Raw genomic sequence first — 10,683 nt, forward strand, 5'->3', positions numbered from 1 at the left:
GTCACTTGGGACCAATAAAAGCGAATACCCACTAAAGTTGGGATTATTCAATAATAATCGAAAGTTGGGATTATTAAAAGTAAATGCCTCAAAGTTGGGATTATTTTTATCAATTTTTCCTTAATTTAATTAGTATCAAATTGTATTTTGATGATTAAACTTTATAATTTCAGATTTTATAAATGTCAAAATTTTCAGATTTTGTAAATTTTATAACCTAGGGTTTTTAATTATTGAAAATCACGATTTCAGGGTTTTTACGAACAATTGATTTAGGGCTTTTATAGTAATGATGTTTTGAAATTTTGGTGATTATAACTAATGATTAGTTTAACTTAATTCCAGATTATTTTGAACACGTAAATTCATGTTTTAATTTTTAGATTTCCGTTCGTTAATATTAATCCCGTTTTAATCCCGATCAGGTTCTGAACTCATCCGATTTTGATAAAAAAGTAGTATTTTCCATGTGGAAACAATGTTTTAAGAAAGACTCACTACCTATAGTAGTGAGCACCACCCTCTCGTGGCCAAATTCAGCCTCTAAATATGATTTTCGGGTAGTTTTTGATTTTTTTAACGAAGTTTTTTGTGCTTAAAATTTTATCCTTGAGTTTGATTAATAAAATTAATTATCTCTAAAGTTAATTAAGCATAAATATATGTTTTTATTGAAGTTTTAAGAGGTTTTTCATCATATTATATTGTTCGAAATTACTTGGGTTAGTAATATTAATTGTTGTTTTTTTTAGGAAGTGATTATTTCCTAGGAGACTTTTAATTGAGTATTAAAGTGATGTGTTGATAAAGTTTTGAAGGGTTTTTTATTTAATCTAAAGTGCTGGAAATAGTTTCTAAGTACTACTTTTGATGTTTTATAAAGAGGGTTTAATCACCCATTAAAAAGGGAGATTATTAGGGGTTTTTAAATAATTTTCAGATTTTTATTAAACTTTAAACTTGCTGTAATTTTGTATAAGAGTGTATTTTAAGGTTTTTATGAAGAAAATTTAAAGAACTATATATAAGCCTTTAATTTTAACTAAAGGGAAGGTTTTAAAGTGTTGTTTGATTTGGATTTTGAAGGTTTTAAAGTAAGTTAGTATTGCTATAAATTTGATTGATTGGGTATTGATTGAGATGTTATTGTTTGGTTTAGGAGAGGAGTTTATTGAAGGTGATTTCTAGATAGTAAAATGACATACCAATTCGTTTATTCAAGGTACGTACGAGTTACGAAACCTTGCCTTTAGATGCATGTTTAGGGATGTATCAAGAACTTAGTATCATGTATAGAGAAGACTGGGAATAATTGTTTGGTTATACATTGTGATTTCCGTATATTGTGTATGAGGCATGTTTGAGATATAAGTATATGACTACGGTTGTGGGTGATGTATAAGTGATTGTCTTATCAATTGGATATGTTATGATTAATTAAAGGTTATGGATTCTTGGTTGTCTATAAGTGGAATTAATTTTGATAATGGTTCCATGAGGTTAATTTTTAATACTCTTTCATGAATTAATTATGATTTGAGTAGAGGAAGTTCATTAAAGTCTTTTAAGATGAGGTTCAGGATTTGAAGTGCCCTATGCACTTAAGGTGTTTATACACTGAGGTAGTTAAAGGATTCAATACTAAATATTGTTTACCACTAATAAATCAAGAATTGAATTGGAACTTTGGATTGCTTGGAATGATGTGATATTTGATTGATTATATTGTTTTGCATATGAGTCATCACCAATTCTAAACTTGTAAATCACGTAAAGTGCAAGATGGATGAGCAATAAAACTCTAGATTTGTGCACATCTGAAGTAATGACAATCAGGGGTTGGGGTACACGGGGTATTAGCCGTGCACTTTTCTCGAGGCCGTCTGATCTACGAGTCTCTTATTTCAAATACTTTTAAAAACTAGGAGTTAGATGAGATCTCATACTAACTACGGTCACGGAGTCGCGCTTGTGGTCGTTGGATGTTTATTGATGTTTTCGAAAGGAGACATGGGGTTTTTCTTTTATTGATGTTCCAAATGGAGCATGGGTTGGACAACCTTGTCTATTGCTTAATCCAATGAATAAATAAATGAGTCAGTTACTACCAACTAGTGAAGTCTTAATAAAATTGATAGATGAGTCGTGTGTTGAGTCTATAATCTGATGATGCATGATGTTTGATTATTAGTAGCATGTTAGGGATTTCTTATTTTATTTCGCAGCTTGTATGTACTCAGCTTTGCCGATTGCGTGCTTTTGTGTGTGTTTCTTTGGTCACGGCCTTCGCCTTTCAATGACCCTGTGACGATCCAATTTTAACACTTGTAATATTGGGGAGCAGATTAACCACAGGTTCTTACACATTCAGCATTCGCATCAAGGTTGTGAGATTTTGAGTGGAGTGTTGGTTACTTTTCACTACTTATTTTGCTACTTACTTTTGAATTCATTAAACTCAATTTCATTTTATACTATTTTAACTAAATTGGGTTTTGAATAAGGGCCTTAATGGTTCCAAGTTGTAAGATTTAATTTAGTTTTGGTTATTGGTTTTGAAACTTATTTATAACTGAGTTAGTTTTTCCGCTGCTATTTTCTGATAAAGCCTTAACGTTTGAACACGTGGCGGTAGCACGCCAGTAATTCTCTTGAATATTGTTCAGGTTACTCCCAGGTTTAAAGAGAGAATTATTGGGGTGTTACAGTACCTGTGTCCCAAATCCATGGGTGTCTAGAGTGTGAGAACAATGGAGAAAATGGGCTGCAATTGACTGTGAAGGACCTTCAACACGAAGTGTATAAGGCTAGGAGGCTTAGGATAGTGGGGGGAAATTCAACTGCAATGATGGCCTATTTTGAAAAAATGCAATCCGACAACCAAAACTTCTACCATGCTCAGCGTTTGGATGCTTTGGGACGTCTCAAGGATGTCTTTTGGGTTGATGCTCGTAGTCGTGCGGCTTATGAGGAGTTTGGAGATGTTGTGTGCTTTGATGCAACATAACTAACTAATGAGTATGATCTTCCATTTGTTAACTTTGTTGGGTGAACCATCATGGTCAGTTAATTTTGTTAGGATGTACCCTAGTTTCCCACGAGGATTGTGATACCTTCAGTTGGATATTTAAACAATGGTTGTCCTGCATGAAAAACCGTGCTCCACTAGCCATTCTCACAGATCAGGCAGCTGCAATGAGGAAGCCTTTGGAGGAAACCATGCCGGGAACTCAACATCGGTGGTGCATTTGGCATATAATGAAGAAAATCCCTGAGAAACTCGGGAAATACAAAAGGTATGACACTTAATTTGTGTTCCATTTTATTTCATCTTGTACTAACTTATGCCACATAGTTCGAGATCCATTTTGTGTGTAATTTGTTAAAAGAGTAATGTTATTTGCAATTTTATAAATAGAGGTAATTTTCAGTTTTTTGAGTGATTTGAGAGGGTGTTCCTCAGGTACTAGATTTGAAGAAGGAGCTGAAGGTTGTTGTCTATGAGAGTCTTAACGTCCAGGAATTTGAGAAGCGTTGGATTGGTGTCATTGGACACTATAAGCTTGAAAGTAATGATTGGATTACTTACTTGTACACAGAGCATCACATGTGGTTACCTGCATTCATGAGGGAGTTTTTTTGGGCTGGTATGAAGACAACACAGCGTGTGGAGAGTATTAATAGCTTTTTTGATGGGTTTTTGAACCGAAATACTAAGCTATGCGAGTTTCCTGGGAAATATTCGAAGGTCATGAAAAAAAGGGTTCGTGATGAGATGGATGCTGATGTAAATTGCTCCAAATATCTGCGTCGTCTTGCAACTTGTTACAAGGTGGAAAAGGTATTTCAGAAGCTGTACACAGACCGGAAGTTCCAGGAAGTGCAAACATAATGCATTAGGATGAAATACTGTTGCCCTCGTGAAGAAACAAAGGTATCTGAATCTGTTACTCAATATGTCCTTGAGGATCGAGTATGGATTGTGCTTGAGGGATCTAATGAAGAGATCATTACTGATAGGAGGAGGTACTACTATGCTATGTTCAACGAGGACACTTGTAGACACCAAATTGTGTCTCCTCAAAAAACCAAACCTAGTGATGAGTAATTTTCACGTCGATTATCGAATGAAGTGAAATGTGAAAAAGTCTCGTGAGTCCCTCTGTTTTTAATAAAATATTCCTTTCTGTTTTCAAAAATATTTCTTTTCGTACTCTATTTATGAAAAATGTCCAATCCAATTTAGTTTGGTCCATGATATGAGTATAATAATGGTGTAGTTGGATAGGGATCGAAAAGAGCTTTCCAACAATATATTATAAGCCCAATTCTGATGAATAGTGAGGAAGTTATGACCAAAATACTAAATTGAATCTTAAATAATTTTTATGGGCGACCCAATGATCAAGTGAAGGGTCCATTAATTATCATTCCTAAAGTCATTAGGAATTACTTTAATTCTCTAGAATGATCTAGAAGGTTATTTTAAGTTTTAAAGAGATTAGGACTAATAATTATATATTTTAGAAAAGATAAATAATTTTAGTTGAAATAAAACAAGTGTTGTAAAAAGATTTAATCTGATTTTAATGATAAAGTACGGACTCTAATTACCCAATTATATTGGAAAAAGGACTTCGTACGGTAAATTTTATCATGCAGCATCATCGCGCTGCGATAGGTACATCGCGTCGCGATAGGCCTATCGCATCGCGACAGCACCATCGTGTCGCGCTAGCCCTGTCGCGCCGCGATGGGAGCAGTTTTACTTTAACTGGAATTCGATCTTTTCTGATCATTTTTAGATGTTTTTCTCTATAAATAGGGTTGTATTTCCCCGTTTTCAAATCATCAACAATCATCTTTCTATTCTCTTCTCTCCCAAATCTAGAAGCTTGTTCTTTCTCCCTCGTTCTAAACTTTGCCTTTTTAAAATACACCATACAATATTCCTCCATCACGAGATTTAGATACACCTAGCCAAGCTCAAAGTTGCCTTTGCCCTAGACGTGAAAGGTTGATAATTTCTGAGGGTTTGGTCCCAAATCCCTATATTTTTATTTAAATTAATCGTTTGATTTAATATTTTTATTGAAGTTACTAACTTGTGTATTGTTCTAATAGAAAGATATACGAGGCAACAAAGTGAGTAGTTTTATTGCTCTATTTATTTAGGAATCATGCTTAGATTATTTTAATTCCTAGTATCATGTTAGGATGTCTTTATGATTCCTAGTATCATGTTTAGGGTATTAACTAATATTTCTAATATCATGTATGTTCCTAGTATCATGTTTAGGTTGCTTCCTATCTTGTTAGTATCATGTTAGAGTTAAAGATCTTTATTATTTAGTGACATGCTAGGATTTGTTGTTAATCATGTTAGTATCATGCCTAGGATCTTGCTAAAGTTATTATTCTTTGATGAGAATATTATTATTATGATGATGATTTGTTGTATCGATATTATTATGTTGCTTGATATTATTGTTATTGCTTGATCACGCCCTCTCTTGCAGGTTTAAAGGGAATTTGTACTTGAAATCACGCTTAATAAGATAATTAATAATTTTATTTAGGCTAATATGATTTTAATTCAAGTGATCGCCAATAATAGATTTGTTTGTGCATTAATATTCAACCAACATAGATTAAACAGGTTTAAGGTTAATATATTGATTGCATGTTAATCAGAAATCGCACATGAATATGAGAAGAATAAAGTAGAGGCCTATTTTTAGGGCAGGTTCAATCTCTTTTAGGTTGGATTTGTACCTTCATCCCCGATTATCCAGTTATGATTTCGGACCACTATGGAGTTAGCGATCTCATAGGTCGTGAAGGGGTGTAACCTTCATCCTGTGAACGGTTTACAAGTTCCTAAAACTTGTTGGCGACTCTTTTACTCTAGCTTCCTTCCCTTTGGACGCCACCATGCTTAAGTGTATGATCACAGCGGGGCTCAAGTGTGGGATGCTTGAAATATTCCCTACAGTTTTTGGCGACTCCACTGGGGAGGATTTCTATTTTAATTCCTAAAATTTATTTTAGCAATAATTTAGAATGAGTGGATGAGACTCGAAAAATGCTAAGTATTCATGTGCGTAATTTTGATTGACATTATTGGCATAAGCATATAAAGGTCTGCATTGGAAAAACCATCCGTAATGCGAAAAAACATAGGCTTTTTATGCGTAGGAAATTTGGGAAATATCTTTCACAACTAGAATCGAAAAAACTCTGCGAAAATCGGAAAATTCTAAGAACACATAAAACTGCTGAGGCATGTAGGAACTGTCGCTGAGAGAACAGAGCCCATCGCAGTGCGATGGCTCTGTCGCGACGCGATAGCCATATCTTTGTGCGACAAGGCCATCTCCTCGCGATGTTCCCTGTTTTCTCGTGCCACGTTCTTCCAATACCGAGCCAAGAGTCTGCCTTCTTGCTTTGACCGGTTCTAGTAATGTTTGGCCGATTTTACTTCATGATGGAGTTTTTTTCCCCTCTTTTCTGAAACCCGTATGTGTTTTACATATGGCCATAACCCCCTGGGAATTCACGCTCTATCTTGTTGGGTTTTGGCGAGTCCGACTCACCGTGGAAACAAACCCAAAAACAAGACCGCACTCGCAATAAATAAAACCATAAACATAATTAACTTAATGACAAGATTAAGATAATAATTATACCTTTAACGCGTGCTTCGCCCGACCTCGAAGGGCTCTTACTTTGAAAGCTAGCCTCGAAATTACGACAACCTCCAACGGAAGTCCACCCACAACTTGAACATCGACTAGGTCCAATGCCCTGGAGTTAGCAAGGCCCGACCGAAAACCGAGTAATTGAGTTCAAAGGTTTTCACAATGGTGATGCCTTTTTCAACTATTGAGTTCAAAGATTTTCACTACTAGTGATGCCTTTTCTAACTCTTACTCAAGTGCTTTTCCCAATACCCCAAGTTGGGTATTTATAGGGAAATGCAAGAGTGTGAAAAGCTCTCCCATCAATGTGGGAGAATTTGATTTTCCCATTTTATTTTAAAGCTAAAATAAAATTAATAATCAAACTAATAATAAATTAACAAGTGGCATAACCGGGGGACCAAACTTGCCCCCCACTCTTACTCCCATAACCGGCCACCTCTCTCTTTCTCCCTCCAATTTGCTTCGGCCACATGGCAGCTCACTTGGGCACCCATGGTTGCCTCATGGGCTGCCATGGTGCGATTGTGAGGCTTCGGCCCACCTCACTTGCGCCCAAAACCGTGGGCTGCTAGCTGCCACAGCCTAGCAAGCCACGCACCAAGTGTGCGGGCTGCTAGCTGCCGTATGCTAGCACAGCCACGCATACTAGTGCTGACTGCTAGCTGCGGTATGCTAGCCTAGCCCCGCACTTGGTGCGGGCTGCTAGCATTTGCCGTGCCCCTAGCACTCGGTTTTTCGATGTTTGGGGTATTTTGGTCATTGTTGATTTATTATTATTTTCACGTCTCGTCTTTTACTATTTTCGACTCGACTTCCGACGCTCCAAGCTCGAATTTCCGACGTCTAAATATTAATTACTCGGTCGACTTATTAATTAATTCCTAGTTAATTCGTCGCTTCGGCTCGTTAGTTACTTGGGTATGACCCGAAGGGTTCAGTCAAGATTAAGCTGTAATATTAATTATGCATTAATATTACTGATCACTTGACCCCACTGAAAAATTAGCTTTCTAATAATTTCAAACCCCCTATCGGAATAATACACTTGTTCAAAGGACACTATTCCTCTCAATCTCCCACTTGTCCTTCCGGACAAGTGTGCTTTTAGTGTATAGCCCTTTTCTTATGTCGTTTAATGCTTCTTCATGAACTATAAGGTAAGATTAATTTGTCATCCTTATTATGTCCAAAAGTGTTTCTTGATTTTGAGTCCGATTGTCAATAAACAGATGATTTCTAAAATCCATCAGAGCACGGCCACGCATTTTACAGTCTCGCTCTATGAGAGGCCTTGTAAAAAACAAAGGCATCTTCCCTATTTTTAATATGGAGACATTTCCAGTCTTGCAATGTAGCTTCTCTTACTGAGAGGACCTAGCCGCCCGAGTGATGCCGTTATAATCCCCTATTATGGCAGACGTTTGACAATCATCAAAGCGGACTAGTACTCAAACATGAAAGCTCACAATACTCATGGTCGAGGAAAAAGGTTCCGATAGCAATAATGAGAAGTATACTTATGACGATTTTTAATCTCTTAAAGTGTTCTCATAGGTCGATCCAGTATGGTTCTAAACCAATACCTGTATAAATGATTTATGACGATCATGTCCTTGTAGCACAAAAAACGGTGCTATAAATCAAACTACACACCAATCTCAAATGGTCATTAATCATCCATCGTTTAAATGACCTCGATTAGGGATAATTTTCGATTATAATATTCAATGTTCACTTAATAGGTGTTTCCTTACCAAGACTGGTCTTGATACCCTATTTTGAATATTCCAAGAATCGAATGGACTCATTATTTAATTCTAAACCACAATTACATAGTCAACGGAGTGATTCAAATCGCATGAAAAATTTAATTACTTCAAAGCTGAATAGTTCATCATAGTGCTTTACATTAAAATTGTCCAAAAAGTAATAAAAACACTAAAATATGGAAATCAAAGCCAATCTCATATGTGCCTGATTCCCATTGCCTCAACGTGCTTGTTGTGCTTCACTTGAGGCAAAGGTTTAGTCAGTGGATCGACTACATTGTCATCCGTTCCAACTTTGCAAATTCTGATTTCACCTTCTGATTTCCATTCTCGAATCATGTGAAATCGCCGCTTGACATTTTTGACCTTCTGATGTTCTCTTGGCTCTCTGGCCTGAGTAATAGCTCCATTGTTGTCACAATAGAGGTCTATTAGACCCTTGATGGAGGGCACAACATCAAGTTCACCAATGAACTTGCGAATCCAAACTGCCTCCTTAGCTGCCTCAGATGCTGCTAAGTATTCGTCTTTAGTTGTAGAATCTGCAGTTGTGCTTTGCTTAGCACTCTTCCAACTAAACATTCCTCCATTGAGAAAGAATATGTACCCAGACTGTGACTTGAAGTCGTCTCTGTCTGTCTAGAAGCTTGCATCGGTATAACCCTCAACAACTAATTCATCTCTGTCACCATAGACCAGGAATTTATCCTTGTTCCTTTTTAAGTACTTTAGGATATTCTTGGCCGCAATCCAATGCGCCTCTCCTGGGTCTGATTGGTATCGGCTCGTAGCGCTCATGGCATACGATACATCTGGCCTAGTACATATCATGGCATACATGATCGATCCAATTAGCGAAGCATATGGAATCTGATTCATACTTTCTCGCTCATTAAGTGTCTTAGGACACTGCTTCTTGCTTAGGGTTATGCCATGAGACATGGGTTGGTGACCTCTCTTGGCCCCTTTCATTTGGAAACGAGCTAGTACCTTATCAATATAAGTACTTTGACTCAATCCTATCATCCTTTTCAATCTATCCCTATAGATCTTGATGCCTAGTATGTATTGAGCCTCTCTTAAGTCTTTCATTGAGAAACATTTTTCGAGCTAAGCCTTTACAGACTCTAATAACGGAATGCTATTTCCAATGAGCAATATGTCATCGACATATAAGACTAGGAGGGCGATGTCACTCCCACTGACCTTCTTGTAAACACAAGACTCATCTGGATTCTTGATAAAACCAAACTTACTGATGGCTTCATCGAATCGCAGATTCCAAATTTTGCTTGCTTGCTTTAATCCATAAATGGACTTCTTAAGCTTGCATACCTTTCCAGCGTTGTTTTGGTCGACAAAACCTTCAGGCTGTGTCATATACACAATTTCTTCCAAAATACCATTTAGGAAGGCGGTTTTGACATCCATCGGCCATATTTCATAGTTGTAATCTGCAGCAATCGCTAGGAGGATCCGAACGGATTTAAGCATTGCGACTGGAGAAAAGGTTTCATCGTAATCAATACCATGAACTTGTCTATAACCTTTTGCTACAGTAGACACCCAAATGTATCTCCCCAAAACCAAACCCAGTGATGAATACCTTTTGCGTTGAATGATTATCGAATAAGGTGAAAGTGTGAAAGGTCAAGTGTTGCGGTTAGTTTTTATTAAATTCTTTCTTTCTGTTTTCGAAAACAACTCTATTTTATGAAAACAGCCAATCCAGTTATTTTGGTCCATGACAAGGGTCCAATAATAGTGTAGTTGGATGGGGCTTGCAAAGAGCTTTCCAACGATATATTATAAGCCCAATTCCGATGAATAATGAGGAAGTTATGGCCAAAATACTAAACTGAGCCCGGTTTGATCTTTACATGCGGCCCAATGATCTAGGGGAGGGCCCAATAATTATTATTCCTAAAGTTATTAGAATTGATTATAGTCTTCTAGAATTCTCTAGAGGGTTCTCTTTAATCCTAATAGAATTAGAATTAATAATTATATTTTGATAAAGTTTTATTTGGAATAAAATATTGTTTTATGAAAGATACGATTTCGGTTTTCATACGGACTTTACAAATCAATTTTGATTCATATGTGGACTCCGTGTTGAAAGCGCGTAGAAGTCCAGGCTGTCGCCAGACGACAGGCCTGTCGCCACGCGACAGACCCTGTCGCCACGCGACAGACCCTGTCGCCTGGCG

Source organism: Chenopodium album, chromosome 10 (genome assembly GCF_948465745.1).
Source record: "Chenopodium album chromosome 10, dcCheAlbu1.1, whole genome shotgun sequence".
Classification (NCBI taxonomy): Eukaryota; Viridiplantae; Streptophyta; class Magnoliopsida; order Caryophyllales; family Amaranthaceae; genus Chenopodium; species Chenopodium album.